The sequence below is a fragment of the Canis aureus genome, chromosome 1 (genome assembly GCF_053574225.1).
Source record: "Canis aureus isolate CA01 chromosome 1, VMU_Caureus_v.1.0, whole genome shotgun sequence".
Lineage (NCBI taxonomy): Eukaryota > Metazoa > Chordata > Mammalia > Carnivora > Canidae > Canis > Canis aureus.
This window is the reverse complement of record NC_135611.1, coordinates 121,555,822-121,576,387: the sequence shown is the minus strand read 5'-3', so window position 1 is coordinate 121,576,387 and position 20,566 is coordinate 121,555,822.

Here is a 20,566-nt window from a genome sequence, read left to right as displayed (position 1 = left end):
GAAAAGGGCTGGTCCTCTCGGAGCCCCGGTGTCTCCGTCACAAACGGACTTGCTCTTTTCTCCCTCCCACCCTGGACCTTGGAGGCTCATCGCGAAGATGAGGAGGAGGGCCTGGCGCGGCGCTTGGGCCCCAGCGGCGGAGCGGGGTCCCCAAGTCAAGGGCCGTGACTACTGTTCGTATCGGCCAACGGACGCTGCCAGAGCATCTCGTTCTGGACCCACAGCTAAAAACCTGTTGAAATGACAGAAATAGTAATAAAAAATTAAAAGTCCAAAGGGCTCTGGAGTACATTTGTTTAAGTGTCAGGTTGTGGGTTTTTTTTTTTTTTTTTTGTTCCCCCATGTAAGTCGGCGGAGTCTCCGGAGGTCACGCTGCTCTGGGCTGTCCCCTGGGAGCAGGGAAGGATGCTGGAGGCCCTCCGGGGACAGCAGCCTGGGCCCGGGAGGGGAGGTCCTGCCCTGGCCTGGCCCCTGCAGAGCCTGGGGAGACGTGTGGCTGGCTGAGGGCCCCCTTGGGGAGAGGAGCAGGAACAGGAGTGGGGGGGACAGGACGTGTCAGTGTTTTCCGGGCCCTTGCAGGGAGCTGTCGCATTAAAGGTGCCGGAAAACCCTACAGGGGAACTTGCCCGGCCCTGGCAAGGCTCCCTGGAGCCACGCTGAACCAGGATGCGGCCTGGCTCCTGCCCCTCACCCAGGGGCTTCTGCACCTGGCGACGTCACCTCATGCAGCTCACACACCCACCGCTCCAAGGGCCGCCCCCAGGAGTCTTGTGTCCGGGTGGGGTTCACCGGGGCTGAGGCACGCTGTCCCGTACAAGCTCACCAGGTGCGATGGCCAAACGCGGGAGCTGGCCACATACCTGCTTGCTACACGCCCGTCCTCATCTCTGGGTACAGGCCCCCAAAGGCAAAGTGTTCATGCATCCGGTGGTGGTTTAGGGACCGTGTCACGAGAAGCACGTGAGGGGTCACCCAGATCTTTGCTGGTGGGGACGGCTCTGTATTAGCGAGAAGAACAATATCGATTGGCTCCATGGCCTGGAGAGAGAGACCCCAAGGTTCTGCTGAGAAGAAAAGATGGTTCTGAACTGGCCCGAGGGAGGCAAGAGCAACGGTGTGCTGCGCTCTGGGGACACGTGGGGCGAATGGAGCAGCATGGCTCGCGGCGGTGAGGCGCTGCTTGGAACCACCCCTCCCCGTGACCCCACGTCCTCAGTAGATATGACTAAAATTAAAAAAAAAAAAAAAAAAAAAAAAAAAGCCTGGGATGAGTGGAGCAGAGTGGACGCCATAGATGGAGTCACATTCCGACTCAGGTTGGACTGAGAGGGACTCAGGTGTGGCTGGACCCAGCCCAGGAGCCACGGCCACAGAGAGCTTTGGGACCGCAGCCCCCACAAGCCCACCCGAGTCACGGGCAGCTTTTGGACTTTCAGAGACTGTGGGAATGGGGGCGGGATGAAGGTTTGAGTCAACGGTAGCCGGGCCCCAAGGGGCAGAGAGGGCCTCTGGCTCTGACATCGTGGTGTGATAAAGACCTTGCCTGGCCGTTGGCCCTGGTTTCTGGAGGAGAGACGGCTCGCAATTTCCCAAGCATGAAGTGTGTTTGTTCTTCTCCAGCCCCTGAGCCTCTGCTAATGAGATGGTTCAGGACGGGGCTGGTGGTCAGAAGCACCCGTCGCAGTCTCTGAGCCCACCTGACCCGGCGGCGGGGCAGGGAGGGGAGGAGGGGGACAGGCATTGAATTCAGTCACCTGGCCAGTGGCTCAATCACGGCTACAGAATGAAACTCCAGCAGAAGCTCTGCAGACCCGAGCTCGGCGGAGCTTTCCGGGTGGTGAACGCATCCACCACCATCCACCAGGCAACACGCCCTGATTCCGTGGGGCGAGGGTACAGAAGCTCTGCCTTGGGGACCGGCCCAGGCCTCATCCCACGTGTCCCTTCATCTGGCTGGTCCTGGTGCCTTCCTAGTAAAGCTGTTCTGATAAGTGCAGGGCCTCCCTGAGGCCTATGAGGTGTCCTAGTGAATCATCCAAACCGAGGGGGGGTGGAACTGCCCCAAACTTACAGGCAGTTGGCCGGAAGTGCGAGTGACCCCAGGACTCCCGAGCGCGTATCTGGAGGGAGGGCAGCATCGTTGGGGTCGACGCTAACTCGAGGGGCCGGCGCCGGAGCTGGCTGGTGTCACGGTCTCTCTCTTTCGATAGGTGGGTCCCTGCCTGCCCCGGTCTCACACCACGTGGTGAAGGCGAAGATTCTCACCCTGCAAGGGGCCCCGACCTCTGCTCCCCCCGCTGGCCCTGCGGTGGGCTGGAGGCCGTCTCTGCTGCAGCCAGTTCCATGTGTCCTCCTCGCGTCTCCTCGCCAAAGACAGCGGTGGCGTGAGCTCACGGCTGGGCTGCTGGCTCCCAGGCGGCTGGCTGTTGGGAGGGGCATATGTGAGCCATAAACACGGCACCGCTTTTGCAACGGCAGCACCGGGACTTCTGTTTGGGAGGTCCTCGGGACCGCAGTCTGGTTCTGAGGCATCTTCAAGATGCTTCTGCGTAGCAGGCATATGGTTTTGACTTCGATTGTATGTTTATTCAAAGAGGCTTGGGGTGCGGGGCTGGAGGAAGTTGTGGGGTGGGGGAAGCGCTCAAGTCGGGTCCAACCCAGGCCACTGCGGGGCCCGGCCACGGTCCTTGGGGTGAGGCGAGCTGCCCCCAGAGCGGCGAGTCCGGGTTATAAATCTCCCCCTCAGAACGATGCCATCGCATTGTACTTAAAAATAATTAAACAAATCTGTAAAACATGTTTCCATTGCATTAGCTTACTTCACTTGGCCTCGCAATGTGAGGATCATAATTACTTAAATATTTCCCTTTACTATTTTTCAAAACATTTTTCTAAATTGTCAAAAAACATTCTGGAGAGAGTTGGATAAAAAACATAGTGAACATGTGTCTGATTAATTTTTTAAGACAATCAAGATCAGATGCAAAGGAAAAAAAAATGATTGGAAACGGTTTCAGCGCAACAATAAAAGACAGAAATCTCGGAGCAGGGAATGTGGTGAGTCATAAGGAAAAACGTATTCATCATTTTTACTACGGTGTCTGTTGGGACTCGGATGACGGGGAACGGAGTGGCCTGGGGTGTGAACTGCCAAAGGCGGAGCGCGGCCCGCGGAGACCGTGTCCAGAGAGGGGCGCAGCGGCGAGCGCCGCGGAATGCGGGGTCTGTCCCGATGCCGAGCTTGTAAAACAAGAGATCAGTCTGAGCAGCCATCCTTTGTCGCCTGTCATTACAAACAACTCGAGGGCAATCCGCTGGCATCCTGACAAGCGGATCGTCCCTCATCTGCCAGCTGACAATCAGGCCACCGTCCCGAGGCCATCGATGGAGCTGCCGGGTGATGGAAAGCCACTTGTCAAAGGAGGGTTTATGATGTTAACTCACAAGCTCTTCCCTGGCTTGAACTGAATTTTATTTTACTTTATTCGATTTGTTTGGCGGAGTCCTCTCCTTACACTTATTTTTTAAGTTCCGATAAACAATCGGGATCCGGGAATGTGATTTCCTTCTCTGGCCAAAACGCTCCTGCCCCTCTGCCTCCCTTCTCTGGCACCTGCCGCCTGGCAAGCGTCGGGAGACTCCGAGCGCGTCACCCACCTACGAGCCAGGAGGAGGGTCCAGGCCGCGTAGACTCTACAACCCCTCTCGTCATCCTCCCTTATCTACAGGGCCTGCATCCCCGGACCCCCAGGGGAAGCCTGAAACCTGTGCGTAGGGTGTGCTTTCTTATTCACGGGTACGTCCATTGTACGTATGCACCTGTGGTAGCGTTCGGCTGATGAACTAGGCACAGAGTGACCAACAGCAATAACCAAAAATCAAATACAGCGATGATGACAACAGGCCGTCATGGAAGGTATGTGAATGTGGCCTCTGTCTCTCAGAATATCTCACAGGTGCCGTACTTACCCTTCTTCTTGGGATGCTGCAAGATGATGAAACGCCCCGTGATGAGACGAGCCGACGTGAATGACCCCGACCCTGCGGTGTCCCAGTAGGTGACTACTGACTTTCTGACCAAACGTCAGAGGGAGGGTCGTGTGCTTCTGGTCCTACTGTTGGCAGCGCGGAAAGCAGGCCGGCAGGTGAGAGGCGGTGACTGGATTCTGCTTATGCCCTAAGAAGCGCAGGTGAGGGCTCCGTGCTGAGGCCTAAACCGGGGCCGCTCTGAAGGGAAAGCCTCACACCAAGGGTTGGGGCCCCATCCGTTGTCCCCAGGTCCCCACGACGTTTTCACGGCTTTATCGTTTAAATTTTGTGTAGCTAGCTTTTTAAAAGATTTTATTTATCGATCCATGAGAGACACACAGAGAGAGGCAGAGACACAGGCAGAGGGAGACGCGGGGAGCCCGATGCGGGACTCGATCCCAGGACCTCGGGGTCATACCCTGAGCTGAAGGCAGATGCTCAACCGCTGAGCCACCCAGGTGTCCCTGTGTATTATTTTTTTTATAGTGCAGAGACTAATGTGCCTTTTGGTTTCAAATGGCAAAAAAAAAAAAATAATAATAATAATAAATAAATAAATTTAAAAATTGAGGGCTGTTGTCCCTGGTTTCCTCATCCCAAGTCATGGTCTGTCTCAGTGGCAGGCAGGGGCAAGCCGTGGTGGAGAACCTGCCCCGTGTGGCTAAGGTCTTCCTGGGGGAACCGTAGGAGTGTGGTCCTTAGGCCTGGGAAACCGAGGCCAGGCCGGGGGGCCAGGGAGACCGGCTACCGCAGAGCTGGACGGTGTCTGCTGAACGCCGGGGTGTCCTTTGGTGTCCCCCGCACAGCGGGGGACGGTCGGGTAAAAGCGAGAGGGCAATTCTTCGGTGGGCACCCCTGCCCCCGAGCGGTATGGGGAAGGCCCTGGCCCAGGGCTGCAGGGTGGCCTCCACGCCGGCCGCCCGGCCCTTACTGCTGCTGACCGCAGGAACGGGCTGCAAGGGGGAGCAATTCATGGAAGTGGGCGGACCCGGATCATGGCTTGGCTCCTTGACGTTCACCTGCCAGGCTAGGTGAGGACCCTTAGGGGCCCCCAGGTGGTGGGAGGTAAGACGTGGATGTGAAAACGTGCAGGGAGGGCGTGAGGAGGGGCTGAGCGCACGTACGTCCCCGCCCGGGCGCTGCATGGGTCAGGGGCACCCCGGGCTCCTCCCCAGGACAAGCAGGGGTGCAGACGCCGGGGGCGGCCCGGGAGGGTGAGCGCCCTCACCCCGCACCCTGAGCACCTGGGCTGTTCTTGTGCCGCCGTCTGCAGCGTTCCCCTGGACCTTACTTCTCCTTTCTCCAAAGCGTCAGGTGCTGAGCTTTTACAATATTCAAGTTAAAAAATAAATAAATAAAATAAAATAAAATGAAATATTCAAGTTATAGTGATTTTGGTATATTTTGCACCTATAATTTGCTGAGGGTGCCTTGCCTGCCTTTGCATCCATCGGAGGAGCCTGGAGATTTGAGAGTGGCGGCCTGGACGCATCCCCAGAATGCTGTGTGCTGCCCGGGGTGCTCTGGGCCGGGGGCTTGGGCCTCCGTCTCCCTGGCCGGCCCCCTTGGGGACAGTGCGACAGACAGGAGCCTGGGTTCCAGCTCCTTCTTGAGCGTGGCGTCAGTCGCGGGCTGCTGGGCCAGGGAATCCGAGGGCCTCCTGAATAATTCAGAAGTGCGACACGGAAAACTTGTTGCTCCCGAGTGTTAATGAAAATATCAAGGGAATTAATTAACAGTCAATTATATCAATTTTAGATTTGGACGTTGATTCTGACGCTGAAAGCTAAATCTGCATTTTTGCCACAGTGTCTTTCCCTGGCTCTCAGCTCGTCTTAGTCATTTCCAATCAAACTTATAAGGGGGAACGAGCTCAAATTATTTCCTTTCTCTCGCTCTGTTGCGACTTGCCTCAGATAAATAAGGATAAGAGGAACTGTTGGAGGGATGGATGTTCTCTGCAATCCCAGGGGTGCAGGGGCTCCCTCGATGTCCGTGTTAAACCTGCTGGAGGAGGCGAGGGGCGTTCGAACCTACAGGTAATAAATGACCAACAGGGGTGAGAAAGCAGAGATCGCGGCCACGCTGTTTGCGCAGAATCGTGCTCCTTGCCCAGACCATCACGCGGAAGAGCTCGCACGAGATGGGAGATGCCAAAGGGAGTCACGGGCAGCGTCCCCACCTCCCGCCCGTTACGATCGGAGCCCAGGACGTTGTCCATTCTGCACCCGTGACATGTTGGCCTAGACATGTGTCCAGCGTCCCCTCGGAAGGGATTTCTAAAAACCCCCTGTGATCTGCGATATTAAGAAAAGGCTTCTCATTGAAAACAGTCTTTGCATGATTTGGCACGAGCCGTCTAGACTGCTTTATGAAAAATGACAGCTAGTAGGAAAGTAATTAAAGATGTATTTTGCTGAAAGCAAAAGTATTTTTGGAATCAATACCAACCATCTTTAATTTGCCAGCTCTTTCCACGATCATTGTGCGTTATCTGGGGGATCTCAATCCTAGGCCACGGCGGGTGCCAGCCCCTTCCCGGTGTCACTGTCGGGTCCTCGTCGACTGGCTCACGGGCCTCAGGAAGGGTTGACGGGGGGCGGGGGTCTGGGGGCAAAGAGGAGGCAGGGGAAGGAGCCAGCACCTCACTGGGCTCCTCCCGGGGGGCAGGGGAGATGTTGGAAAAGTGGGGAAGGCTGGGGCGGGGGCCGGGCGGTGGAGACAAACCTCATTCGTGCTCCTTAGAATTCTCAGAGCACAAAGAAACCCGCCTTCCCTCTTCCATCCTTCTTACAGGAGGGTTTCCCTTAGCTCACGGGGAGCTCCCTGCCTCTCACTGGGGCGGGACTGGTCCTTCCACTTCTGCGTGAGGCCCTGGGTGTGCCACACACTCCACCAGAGTTGGCCGAGCCTCGACTGCTCCCCAACCTGCGGGGACATCCTCCTGGCTTCCTTCTCCCCTTCCTTCTCCCAGCCGTCCTTTCACCTGCCCAATTCCTCATTTTCCAGGTGGCAGCTTAGACGATGCATCCTCCAGGACGCCTTCTCGGGATGCCTCCCCTCTCCCGGTGGCACGTGAGAACATTAGCTCTGATTCCACCCGATTCTAAGACTCCTCAAGTGGTTCATGCCCAACTTCTTTCCCGGCTTCTGGGGACCAGGACCACAACTTTCTCGCCGATTCATTCCTGGTTCCCAGTCTGGAGCCTGGCACAGCTGCTTGGATTTGGGGGATGATGTGACCTATTGTAAGTGTGATCCCATTTCTGCCCTTTGATTTCTCTCATCCCGTGTAGGTGGTGTCTGGGTCCAGCCTCACGTGTGGCTCTAGGGGTAGGTTCTACTGGCTTCTCCTGGGTTCCTATGTAGCGGAGAGGTGGAGTCCCCTTCCCTCCCTTAGCACTCCGGGGGACCCTGGGTCAGTGGGCAGGAAGGCCCACAGGGCCAGGGGGAGCTTGGGGAGACTGCGAGTGCTGAGGACTGATGCTGGGGTGGATTTGAAAGGTAAATTCAGGCAACTCGAGAATGCAATCGGCTTGGGGGAGCATGATGGCTCTAAGAGGTCAGAGCCTTGGGGGCTCTCCAGGCCCTTCTCCGTGTCACAGAGGACGCGAGCTGACCAGCCTGCGTCTACGCAGAGTGTAAACATCACTGGCAGGGTCAGTGGTCTTTGTTCTCTACAATTTGGGGCCATAGGTGCTGCTGGGGACCTCGGAGGGCACTGCACTGCAAGCGGAAATGAAGAGCACCCCAGCCGGCCCTCCGCTCCCTGCTCCGCCGCAACAAGTCTGCTTGCACCACCTCTTTTGTGTTAACGAGATCTGTAACGCATGTTTGTGCAGGTGCGTGCTCGGTGTGAGCACATGTGCAGCAAACCACTGCTCGCCTTCTGCTCACAACTGGTGCCGCGCAGCAAAGGCACCGCGGAATGCGCGTCTGCGTCCTGCGCGCCGCACGCACGGCCGTGCAGGAGACAGCGCGCAGGCTCCCGGCCCGATTTTCAGCATCTAGGTGCCGTGGATTTTCACTGCTTTGAATCTTAACGAGGCATTAATTTTTTCCCTCATTGATATGCATAGTCAGACATAGTTAATCTTTGGGACACCTGCTGGTCAGATGCCTGGGATAAGCCTGGATTAAGGGAATTCTGATTACCCATCCTTCCAAAGTGCCAGGCAGCTCGGGAATTCGGGGTGTGGACGGCGGGGTGGAGCACAGAGCGGCCCATGCAAGGTGGCCGGGTGTGTACGGAAGGGGCGTTGATCCACGATAGCGGCTATGCGGGGGGCGCTGCGGAACCACAGGGGTGGGGACCTGTGTGCTCCTGCTGGGCTTTCAGTCTCCGTATAGGATGGAGGGGTCTGGACTCCGCTTCCCGGGACTCTGCCCTCTGGCTGCAGCTTGGGGGCTGGGTGCCACGTCCATGAGGCAACCCGCCCCCTTCCATGTGACAGTCCCTAGTCTACTGGACACATCCTGGACCGACCGGGCAGGCCGGACAGAGGAGAAGATGCAGTAATCTTGACCTACCTGTCACGCGCTCTGTATCCTCAGTCTTTCCCACCAGAATGGAATCGCAGGAAGGTAAGTGAAAAGTCCTTGTGGTATGAATGGCTCCCTATTGGTGAGGAAGCCCCCCAAGTTTTAGCTGGTGAAGTCGTCTGTGCCTTCACAGTGTCCTCTGCCATCCCAGACCCTGGGGGTGGAGGTGGGGGGCTCTGAGCAGGGACCTTTCTTCCAGGTCTGGCCTCATGCACCTCACTCACCTGTGTGGGTGTAGGACTGTTGCTCACCCACGACTGCAGGTCCGAATAAAGCTTTGTGCTCCCTTTAACTGCCGACACCACCTCCGATCCCAAGGATCTACTCCTTGGCGCACACTCGGCGTCCGCCTGGTGCTCATAGTCAAGCGGGGTGTGGCCTTCTCTGATTTCAGATCTAAAGTCAGCCCATCGGGCTTCAGCAGAAAGGTGCTCCCACACCTACTGGTGAGGATGCTGGGGGGTCAGGGGCTGTTGGACAAGGATGCAGAAGGACATGCTAACACAGCAAATACACAGAACTCTCTGAATCCACTTGTGCTCTCTCCTACACTTCCTTGGGCATTTGAGGGCAAGTACAGGGATAGTCCCTGCAAAATTTCTAGAGCGGTGGGAGACCTAAAACAATCTTCGGGTCCATTGATATAGGAGCGGCTCCATCAGGGAGGATGCAGCCGAGCTGGAGAGCGTGAGAACTGCAATTAGAAAGGAGATGGACGGATACTGATTCACGTGGATGAGGCTTCAAGACGTATGCTGAGTGAAAAAGGTCTGGCTTGGAAGCGTGTATCGGTTTGATCGAATTTATGTGCAAAGAGAACACATTTTTCTACAAGAATACGTATTTATATATGTTTATATGTAAATACTACAAAAAGGCAGGGGAGAAAAGTCACCAAACCAGCCCCAGCAGACACGGCGGGGGGGGGGTGGCGGGAAGGGAAGGGGACTTTAGACCTTAGGGTCCCTTCCTACAAACGAGAAGTGTGCCTTCTTGGAAAGTCTCATGGTCCCAGGGCAGAGTCGTTCGGTCCCCGCTCAGGGCACTTACGTGTTCACCCTGGCCTCTGCCCCGACCCACACAGGACCGTGAGCACTTGCATGTATCCGCTGTGCGTGGACTTCCTGTGAAGGAGACACCAGGTGACGGCAGCCAGCCACTGTCCTGCAGGAGCAAGCGGTTCAACGACAGCATCAAGATTGGGACCCATGGGGACCCCTGGGTGGCTCAGCGGTTGAGCGCCTGCCTTTGGCCCCGGGCGTGATCCTGGGGTCCTGGGATCGAGTCCCACGTCAGGCTCCCTGCATGGAGCCTGCTTCTCCCTCTACCTGTGTCTCTGCCTCTCTCTCTCTCTGTCTCTCATGAATAAATAAATAAAATCTTTGAAAAAAAAGAAAGATTGGGACCCAGGAAATAGGGGTGGAGGGTCCCTGCAGGTGGGGCGGGGTGTGGGGTGCTCCTTGGCAGCCCCGGGTGCAGCTCTCTCTCTCTCTGTGCAGGTTCACCAGCTCCCGAGGGTGGGGCTCGGCTGTGGGTGCCCCGAGCCAGCAGCCGCCCTCACTTGCTCCGCAGGGCACCTGTCTCACTGATGCGTGGGTGGTTCAGGCTGGGGCGCTGGCGGGTTCCAGAAGGTTCGGGGCAGTGCCTGGGCTGGAGGCTGGGCTGGGGGCCCAGAGCAGGCGGGAGAAGGGAGCACAGCCCTCCCTCGGGCCAATGTGGCATCACTTTGTCTGGGCAGAGGCTCTGCTCTCCAGCCCCTTGCTCGGCTGTGCGCAGCTCTCTCTCAGAGAAGTCCTGGGGCTGCTGGAGCCACGTGGAGGAGTCCCGTGGCCCCTGCTGTCCTGACCCACGGGAAGGCTCTGGGGACACACGGCTGGCCGGCTGGAGCCAGGTGGAGGAGTCCCCGGGGAGCGGCACAGGTGGCGTCAGTGCGCGTGGCACCGTCTAGATGCCCCCGTGGAGAGGGCCGAGCACGGAGGTGCAAGGGCATCTGTTGCGGGCTTGCGCTCTCGGCTCGGGACCCCCGCTCAGAGGAGCCCTGGCTGCCAGCCGAAGGCTCGGACCACCCGCGCCCTTCCTCGGTGACCTTGCCACCCGCGGGCTCCTGCCCCGCCCGGTTTGCCCCTCCGGGAGGGGACCGCGGCACCCCGACCCCCGCCGTGTCGCGCAGGTGACACACGCCGGGCGCCCAGCGCCGCTGAAGGGCTTCCTGGCTGATGCGCGACAATAATTGATAAGGCCCCACCTTGCTGGGGACAATAAACAGCGCGCTCTCCCGCGGCCGTTCCCCTGCCTCCCAGCAGCCGCCGCCAGCTGCTGACGCTCTGCCTCATTTTCTCCTCCTAATGAGGGGAAATCTAATATCAGCTTCAGGCTGGAGGTGGAAATAATCCGGTTCCTGTGATGTGGGGAGGGCCCGGAGCCTCCCGCCGTCAGCCCGCGCGGGCCGCCGTGGCCGCCAGAGGGGCCCGGGGTGGCTAGGCCGGGTCCCCACCTCGAGCCGGAGCCCCTCCCGCCCCGTTGGGCTGAGTCCTCGGAGCCCCTCCCGAGGGCCGAGACTCTCCTCCTCGCCACGCAGAGAAAACTTTGGGTGGCTGACCCCAAACCTCCTCACGCGCAGCCAATCTCCCTCCAATTGTTTCATCAGCGCTGGGACTGTCAGCTCAAACCTGACAAGTGACAAGTCTCAGGCTCATGCCGACTAGATAATCAAAGTCTTGTCAGAGCTGTCAATACCCTGCAGATAGGAGAGGACAAAGGAGGAAAGGTTTCTACAGAAACCGCCGCCTTCGCACACACGTTGTCGAAGCCTCTTACCCAAATCCCTGTTTGTTCCTAAACGTCACTTACTCCTGACTCCTATGGGCTCAAAAGCACAGACCCTGAAATGGAGTAGCCACCCGACCGCGTGCACGCGAAATGCAGATTTTTCTAATTTGCCCGAGATTACTTCACAGTCTCACGTAGAAGACCCACATTCGTGTGGTTTTTAATGACGTTTAATAGCAGTAACTTGGCAAAAGCGATGTCTCCCTAAAAAAAAAAGACCCACAAGCAGGTGTCCCTTGCTTTATCCCATGATGTGCCAAGTCCCCGGAGTCACGAATAGGACTAGGGCTCCAGCCTCGCCTTCCAGCCGTTCCCAGCTGAGCAAACTGACCGTCTCTCTTCGTGGCCGAGAGGTCAGGGCCTCGGGGGCGGGACACGGGCGTCCTTCCTCCCCTCATCTTTCCGCACCCAAGTCACCCTCTGGCCTTCCTCTTTCACGCAGGTGCCGCGTGGTCACCTCCCCGGGGCAGCAGGTGCCGTGTAAATGCACACACACGTGCGGGTGGTGTCGCTGGTGAGGAGCCTGCCCGGCAGCCTCTGGCGGGTGCCCGGAGGGTCCCTACCCGAGCCCTGGCCTTGGTGACCTGGCTGCCCAGGTACAGAATTTGGGGCTCCAGGTGTCGGGGATCCGGGGCCTCCAGCGTCCCGTGTTTGTGAGCTCAGTGCCAAATCCGTCCCCAGGCTGCCTGCATGAGAGGTGTGACCCCGACACTCACCCCATAGGAGCTTGCACCCCCGTAGGGCCCGCCGCCCTCTCGTCAGATGCCCTGTGCAGGGTGCTTTCAGGGGCGGCCCCAGGACCCACAAGCAGGTGTCCCTTGCTTTATCCCATGATGCGCCAAGTCCCCGGAGTCACGAATATGACTAGGGCTCCAGCCTCGCCTTCCAGCAGTTCCCAGCTGAGCAAACTGACCGTCTCTCTCCCGTCCACACCGGCACTTCCTCTGGCCTTGCTGATTTTATGGTGGCGGGGATGGCAGGAGGTGGTGTGTTTTCTTTGTTTTTTTTTTGTTTGTTTTTTGCTGGAATAGTGCTCACTGTCCTCAGTCCCGTCACCTGCAGGGCGCCGTATTTCGAGGGGAGCGGAAGGGTGGCCCGGGGGCGTGCGTGTGCAGAGCCCAATATTCCCCTGTCTAATTTATATTTTACATTTCTGTAAAATCATGCTTAGAGTATTTTGGTAATCTCTGCTGAGATTAAGTATAATGCTGTACATTTAATTGATATAAGTGGTTTCAATTCTCCTTAATATGACAAATCTCCAGTGTGAAATATTCTTAGTTAATGATCAACATAAAATAGAGTTCATTTTTAATGTGAGTACAAGATTTGAATTAATTTGTAGCTAGAGCAGGGTTATTAAATTTTGTGTGCTTTCTGTGCACGGGCACATGTGCGGTCATACATGTGGCCCGGGGCGTACGTGTGCGGGCTCTGGGTGAGGACAGGAGGCGCACACGCCCTCCAGTCGGAGCGGAGACTGTCCCTCGGTCTTCAGCGGCACCTCCAGCGCCTCGCAGGCGAAGGAACTGCCCCCCGTCCCTCCGTACCCACCTCCCCCCCCGACCCCTCCACCCCGAGGTGGCCGGGCCTGACCCGGGAGCCTTGCGGGCAGGCCCCCAAAGCTGGACGGACAGAGCAAGCCCTGCCGAGGTCACCTGTTCCACCAACGTGGTTTCCAAGGCAGCATTCACTGGGCTGGACATTCGCATGTTGCTTTATATTATCAAAACCATATGATGCCCAACGTCGCCCGGAGGAGTTCAAGGAGAGGTTCAAGTCCAAGAGGGTCCTTGCAAAGTCACATCCAGGGGGAGGGCCTCGGTGCAGGCCCCCAGCCGCGCTGCTCAAAGCCCAGAGGTTTGCACTCCGGGCCTGCTGAGGCCAGGCGGGGGATGCAGGCCTCACGCCTGCAAATGCGCTTTCCCCGGCCTGCTCTGGAGTCTGGAAGCTTTATGCAGAAAGCCGGGGGGCGGGTGGGGGGACAGGCCGAGGTCTTTGGCCCTGAGACCCAGGCTGAGGGGCCGCTCAAAACCTGCTCCTGCCTTTACTGCCTTGAGATAACAGGGACCCGTTTTCCTACAACTGTTACGAGAGAAAAGGGGGGAATAAAAGCACCAGGCTGAGCGCCGAGCAGAATTTGAAATGTCCTATAAACCAAGCGTGGGATGGAGGCGGTGACTGGCAGGAAACATCTGTTCCCCTGGACCCTCCACTCCTGCCGCAGCTGGAGCGCAGAGCTCGGGCTCCCGAAACTTTTCTCTGGTGACGCCCCGTTGGAAGACAGGCACCCTTCAACCTGCAAGCCGCCCCCCAGGCCCTGAAACATTGCCCTTGTAGTCACCTGTTTGACGACGATGCCCTCTGAATCCCAATAACATCGAGGTCTTTCCACGCGCTCCCACCGTCGCGGCAGGGCAGGGCCGGGGGGGGCAGGGGGTGCTGGCCTCCCGGCAAGTTCAATTGCTATTGGCTTAAGCGGCTGCGGAAAGAATCTTTAATCACATATACAATATTATTGGCAACACCGCGCAATAAAAAGGCTGAACGCTTCGTTTTTCTAGATTTCCTTTTATATTTCAAAATCGCTTTTCTTTCACGTTAGTGCGTCCTATACATTTTCTTAAAAGAAATTACTTATGGCTTCACTCCTCCCTTTCTTCTGTCGGCTCGCCCGCCCTTTGCAAAGTCCCCACCTCGCGGGGACTGCGGACTTTCAAGCGCTTTGCACACGGAATGAAAGGCTTGAGTTTATTATGTTGCAGTTTTTAAGAATGGCATAATTTTAATTAGAAATGTATAGATGAATGAAAAATAATGCTGCTGCACGTTACTAATTAGGTATTTTATTACTCTTCGATTTCAAAGAGAGGCACGTCTGCTCGCACAGGGCTACACGATGCGGTTGTTCTGAGGCTTCCCCTGGGCTCCCCGGGGAGGAAAGGGCTCTGATGACCCGTCACCTCTACCTCGGGACGTCCTGACCTGCTCGTCTCCCGAGAACCCGCGCTCAGCAGGACAGGTAAAGGCACACGGTCGAATCCTGCTTTGGAAAATGATCGGCCTTTGAAATTTGGTATCAAGAGGCGGCCAAGACTTGCTGCCATTCCGAGCATCTCACCCCTCAGCGGGTGATTATCTGGGTGATTCTATGGACAGAGGCTTTTTTTTTTTCCCTTGAAATTTCTAGATAAATAAGTAGCTAGCTCTGCAGCACCTGCAATGTCTGTAAAGGGGCTTGTCTTTGTGCTTTAAGGACAGACACGTGGGATGGGTTGCCCTTGGGTAGCCCTTTGTCCCTCGGTCTGGCTCAGGGGAGCGCCTGGTGGGGCTGGAAACTGGCAGCTTCCCTCCAGTCCCCCCGAACCTGCTGGCTGCCCCACTTTGCTTGGACTGGATCCAGGGCGGCCTGTGCGTGGCTTGAGATGCAATAGGCGGCTTGGATTGCTGACACTGTGAAGCTTTGAGCTCGTCTTTCTGCACCCCGAGGCTCCCGCATGGGAAGGGGGGCGGATTCTATCCTCTTGTCTACCCCAGTTGCCCAGTGGGACCCATGGCGGGGACAGTGGCTGTGGTCAAGGACATCGTGTCCACGGAACAGAGTCATGCTTACCGACCGAGGGAGAGCAGAGACTTTGTCCCGACCCTGTCCGCTGTGTGTGGTCTCAGCAGGGCCAGGGTGGACCTCCCGCGTAGGCCACTACTTACCTGCCCAGCTCTGCTCCCTCCGTTGTGCACATGTCAGTCCCTGAGCTCGGCACGGCACGTGTGGCTTGCCACAAAGACACGTCAGCGGGCTACCCCAGCGGATGCTGAGTCCCTGTATTCAGCAGCTTCAGGCTACCGACCTTGGGCTGGCTTCCTTGTTTCCCCAGATTTGTGGCCGCGGGCACTGGAGGAATTATGGGGTTAACAGAGGAACTTCCAACGTGTGGCACTTCTGCAGAGGGGTGCCTTCCAAGAGAAGCAGAGCGGCTTCCCCCATTAGGAGTGGTTTGTGGCCAGGAATCTCCGGGCTGTCACATCTAATTATGCAGCCTAGTAATCAGCAGAGAACTCGGTAGCGTCCCGACTCGGGAAAGTCGGCATCTGTTCTAAATCCTGCCCTCAGAGCAGGAGCAGTGCCAAATACTGCAAAGACTGCTTAGCTGGGTACAAAAGATGCTGTCAACAGGCCAAAAATGGAAAGGAGTCTTGGTTTGATTTGAATGAGCTATTTTTTTTTTTTATGGGATAGAAAAAAAGTAATTGAATTACATCCAGTAAAAGTAGGCTCCTACGTTTTTTGAAAAAAAAAAATAGACACGTTGTGTCTGGTTAGAAATAGAGATATTCACTGCTTTGGCTTCAACATACAAAGCAAAAATCCATGACCCCCTGCACGGGCTCGGGTAACAGTTTTTAAAGACTATTTCTTTGAGACTGTGCGTGGCAGGTGCGCTCTAATTTCTCAGGAACCCGGCCTCCCAGCCAACTGCTAAACTTTTAAATCGCTCCTTCTTTCCATGTCAGCTGACCACGAGGACAGATGCGCCGCGTGCCGCCGAGAGACACCTATTCATTCCTGCTGACGTGGGTGCCGCTCTGTGCCTGGGGAAGAGCAAACCCCTTCACCATCGTTGGTCACGTTTGCCTCAACTTTGCTGTCATACTTGGTCATTGGGCCTTTACAGTAAAAAGCCGGGTCAAGCCTTAAGGCTGGAAGGACACGGTGGCATGGGGTACGAACATCCTTCCTTCCTGGGGTGTACGTGCCCCTTGACGGGATAAAACAGCCCCGTGTGGAAGCACTTTTTACAAAGAGGGATTTCAAACCTTTGTGGACAGAGCCACCAGGAGGTGGGCCATCCAATGGATGGAGGCGTGGGGGCAGGTGGAGAGTGTGATCTACAGGTTTCTGGACCTTTCCACTGTGGCTGGAGTGAGGTGAGGGGCGATATCGTCAGCGATATCGGAGTATGACAACAGTACCGAGGGCTTGGGTTCCTGGGCCCAATCACGTGGCCAACTTTTTCGTCCCCATAGCAGAAATGAGGTTGTGCTCCTGGAGGTGAAGTCGCACACCTTGATGATTTTAGCCAGTCAGAAGGGGTTGAGGGGTTGGAATGGACTTTTCTGGTTTCTGGATTTGCACACAAGGGTGAGGCCTGTAGCAACAGCTGGGAGCCATCTCTGAGCTCCATGCGCCACAGCCCCAGAGGGATGAGAAGAGCTCCTGAGCCCCCTCCTAGGTACTGACACGACCAGGACATCTGGGGGCATCCAACCTGTCTCTGGTCCTCCCGGGCTCGTGCTGACGTGCCGTTGGTCCGTCTTGTCGTTCTGACATCCACATCGGCTCACATCCTCCCCCAGACACCCGACGTAGCCCGGACAAAGGTCTGAGGTCTTCACGAGTATCAGGAGACAAGTGGTCTCTAGTCTGCTTCTGCTCTGAGCTCCCCGACTGTCCCACAGGAAGACTCCTCAAATCACAAAGCAAAACTCTGTATTTGGAGACACAGTTCCGACATGTCGGTTTCTGAATCCTGTCCCTGGATTTCATCCTGCAGGGTCACCTACCAGATAATCGATGGACGGGCTCGGGGATCAGCAAACCCTCTTCCAGGCTTCCGTCTCTCTCTTCCTGAGGCTTTTCCCTGAGGACGAAACCAGGATCTTCTTGGAACCCAGGTCTCCCCAGGCAGCCCTTCTCGGTGCTGGCTCTGTGCTTTCACAGCCCACAAATCTCAGCTTCGGGAGATGAGTGAGGAGACCTCGTTTGTCACCATCACCACTTCCAGAAAGCTGCAACCCCGCTCCCTTGTTTATAAAAACAAAAGCAAAACCCCGTTCCGCTGATGGCTCTGCCTTCCAGCAATATCACCCCGGTCCCCCACTTGTCACTGTCTCTACTTCCTCTGACATTGTCAACCTCGGCTTTTGGTTCACAGCTGTCCTTGTCACCCTGCTTCTTCCCAGGATCAATGTGAAACAGGCGTTGCCTGTGGATGCTCAACTCCATGCGTGGGCCTTTCAATCCCTTGACACCTAAGCAACAGTGCCCATTTCTTCTCCCTGTCCTTGACCACCAGTTCCTATAAACACTCCCTCCCTGCAGCTCTCGACTTCCTGACTCATCTGCTCCACTCCTCCCGTGTGTGTTGAGCTTGGACCTTCACCCCCATTTCAAGGTCAGAGTTCACCTTTGGTCATTTTGGTCATTTTCTCGCATTGCCTGCTGCCCACGTGCCCCCTGCTCCAAGTATCTGGAAAAGCTCTTGTACCAGAAGAACCCCCAAATGTTCGTGTTTCTCTGCCTTAGGAGCACAGCTGAGCTCTGCTGGGGGAAAATCACAAGATGGGACAGAGGGGTGGCGTAGCGGATGCTGCATAACCAACACAGCCTCGGTTAGGCCTCCACACTCCTTGACGTCCTGCTATAGTCGGCCAGCCGACGCGCCGACGTCACTGCTACCATGTCATAAACACTTTGTTGAAGAGCCTAACAGGCCCGCGGGATACACGGCACTAAGTGGGACTAACACGCCGGCGCAGCCCGTTGCCGTCTCTTGTGGAAGGGAGGCTCGCCTAAACCGCGACAGCGTGTGCTCGCTGAGGTCCAGTCCACGGCCAGAGCCCTCGAGAATGCCTGTCAAGGCTCTCCGTTAGATTGAACCAAAGTACTTCAAACTATTTCAAGTCCAGAGGACGGCAGAAATGCACAGTCCCTTTTGACTTGACCAAAATCTTCCTTGAGCTCTATCCATGGAGCTGTGTAGACGTTTCTCCTGCCCAGGGAGCCCTCGTTTTGTCCTGCTGGGTTCGTGGGATGAGTGTACTGTTCTTCCTCTTTGCATTTAGGGGTGGCCATATAACCGGTGGCCACAGCACTGTATTTCCAACGAGGATTATTTCAGATCCGCTCCTCTTGAGCCACGACACTCATGGAAACGCACACGGACATGGCGGGGCCTGAGCCGGGTCCGTAGTGAGGTCCACGAGCAGGGCCCCCCCCAGTGCACAGGAATATATCCCGGGAGCAAGAAATAGATTCGTTTCTGTCGTTACCGCGGTGTGACTTAGCTTCATTCACTTGGCTGAGCCAGAGGCCCTAGAAGTGGACCGTCCCGGCGTGTCACCGGAACATTACCTGCCAACCTCCGGTCCCGCTCTGTTCCCAAAGATCTTCATCCCACTCCCTGTCCCCCGGTCTCCCCAGCAGTCCTGCCTCCACTGTGTTTCTCCTCTAGCTTGAGGTGTTAGGTGTTCCCTCCTCAGCCTTGTCGCTGGCGGACTTCGAAGGGGGATACTGTGGATCACGTGCGCAAGAAGGAGCAACATCAGGACCCAGGCTCGACCGGCAATCATAGGGAGGCCCAATCCAGAAGACGGGGAGCTTCAGGGGGACACCCTGTCTCCCCTCGCTGAGGGCCACCGTCATGAGGCAGGACAGAAGCAGCGAGTGGCCGCGGGACCAAGCGGCCTTGTTGCTGCAGTCTGGGCGTGCACCTCCTCCCCGGGTGCTCCCACCAGAGTCCTTGAGAAGGGCTCCCAGCCCTGCTCTTCTCCGCCTGTTCTGCACAGGGAAGCTATTAGCCTAGGTAAATACTCCTTCTCCCGAGTGACTTGATCTCTGTACTCCCTGATTCAGTTCCTTTGCAAGGTAAATAACTATAAATATTAAAACATGTCAATAGCTTTATTAATAAATGACTTCTGGCTGCCTACGAGATGCTGCACTGTGGGCTTTCGGTGGGTCTCTGGTGCATCTTTTCACGCATTTCATGCGGCGCAACCGTTGCTGGCTGAAAGATGCGTGGAACCTGGCCAGCACCTCACAGCTCGTGGTGTCTGGGTCCCCCTGCATGCTGGCTCTCAGAGTGTGAAATAATGGGTTTTATTCTCATTTCAAATTTTTTTCTTCTTATTTGGAGCACAGATAACATATATAGCCCAATATTAATACCAATTGATCTTAGATATGAAGTAGAGGGACACGCTAGTGCCCCTGCACATTTTACTGTTAAAATCTCAAATGTCCAAACCCTAACTTCTCTTCTAACCTCCATTAACTTTAATACATGTTCCTCACAAGAGCATCCACAACAATCCTGTGATGAAATGCGTTTGCAGTTAATTTGACATAATTGCCATATTATTTTTGTAAAACACCTCACCCTAGTGTCTTTTCAGGAATTGTCTTCTCAATTTTTCTCCAAGAAAACTGAGCTAGAAGTGTCATTCTTAAAACCAAGTCAGTTGGGCACCAGGGTGGCTCAGAGGTTGAGCGTCTGCCTTTGGCTTGGGTCATGATCCCGGGGTCCTGGGATCGAGTCCTGCATCTGGCTCCCTGCAGGGAACCTGCTTCTCCCTCTGCCTCTCTCTGTGTGTCTCTCGTGAACAAATAAGTAAAATCTTAAAAACAAAACAAAACAAAGTAAGTCAATTATCTGGACATGGCATCCTGGAAAACCCAACTCAAGTTTGGTGTCTTTCTATCTAATTTTGAATCTCATTCCAGAATAAGGACTCCAAGGAACAGTGGTTTCAAAATTCTACACAAATGAGATTCTACATTTTTCCTTGTGGCTTTCCCCAGCACCACCTGCAGTCTCAAAACGAACAGTGAGAGCCTCGTGGATCTGACTTGCATGGATGGGCCTGGTCCCACCACTCTGGGCAGCTCTCAGGCCATGTGGAGCAGAGCTCGGGAGGCCAGAGATCTGGCCCGAACTGTGCATTGTCTTACGCCAGTAGCAATGCTGAGGGCATTCTCAGGCACTTCTGTAGGCAGCGGGAAACCTCACCCAGTGTTTTCTCTGAAGATACATCTGATTTCCCTTCCTCTTTCCTTTTACCCAGTATGAAAAGAATTGCTCCAGGAAAGGAGGCTGAGCAAGGGCTTTACCATGGTTAAGCTCTTCTGAGGAGCATTCAGGTGACCAGCACCCTCTCCAACTCTCTCTGCCCATCTCTAGGAGGAAAAGCAAGGTGCAGTGAGGAGCAGGTATCTGGGGAGGTGACTGGTCCCACTTTAGCTGGAAAAGGTTGCTCTGATCCCTGGGTAGAGAACCGAGTGGCCAGTGGCAAAAAAAGAATCAACAGTAGTAGGTCACGGCAGTAGCCCAGGGGAGAGATTAGGTGGCTTGACTTAGCACGACAGTGAAGGATTCAGAGAGGAAAG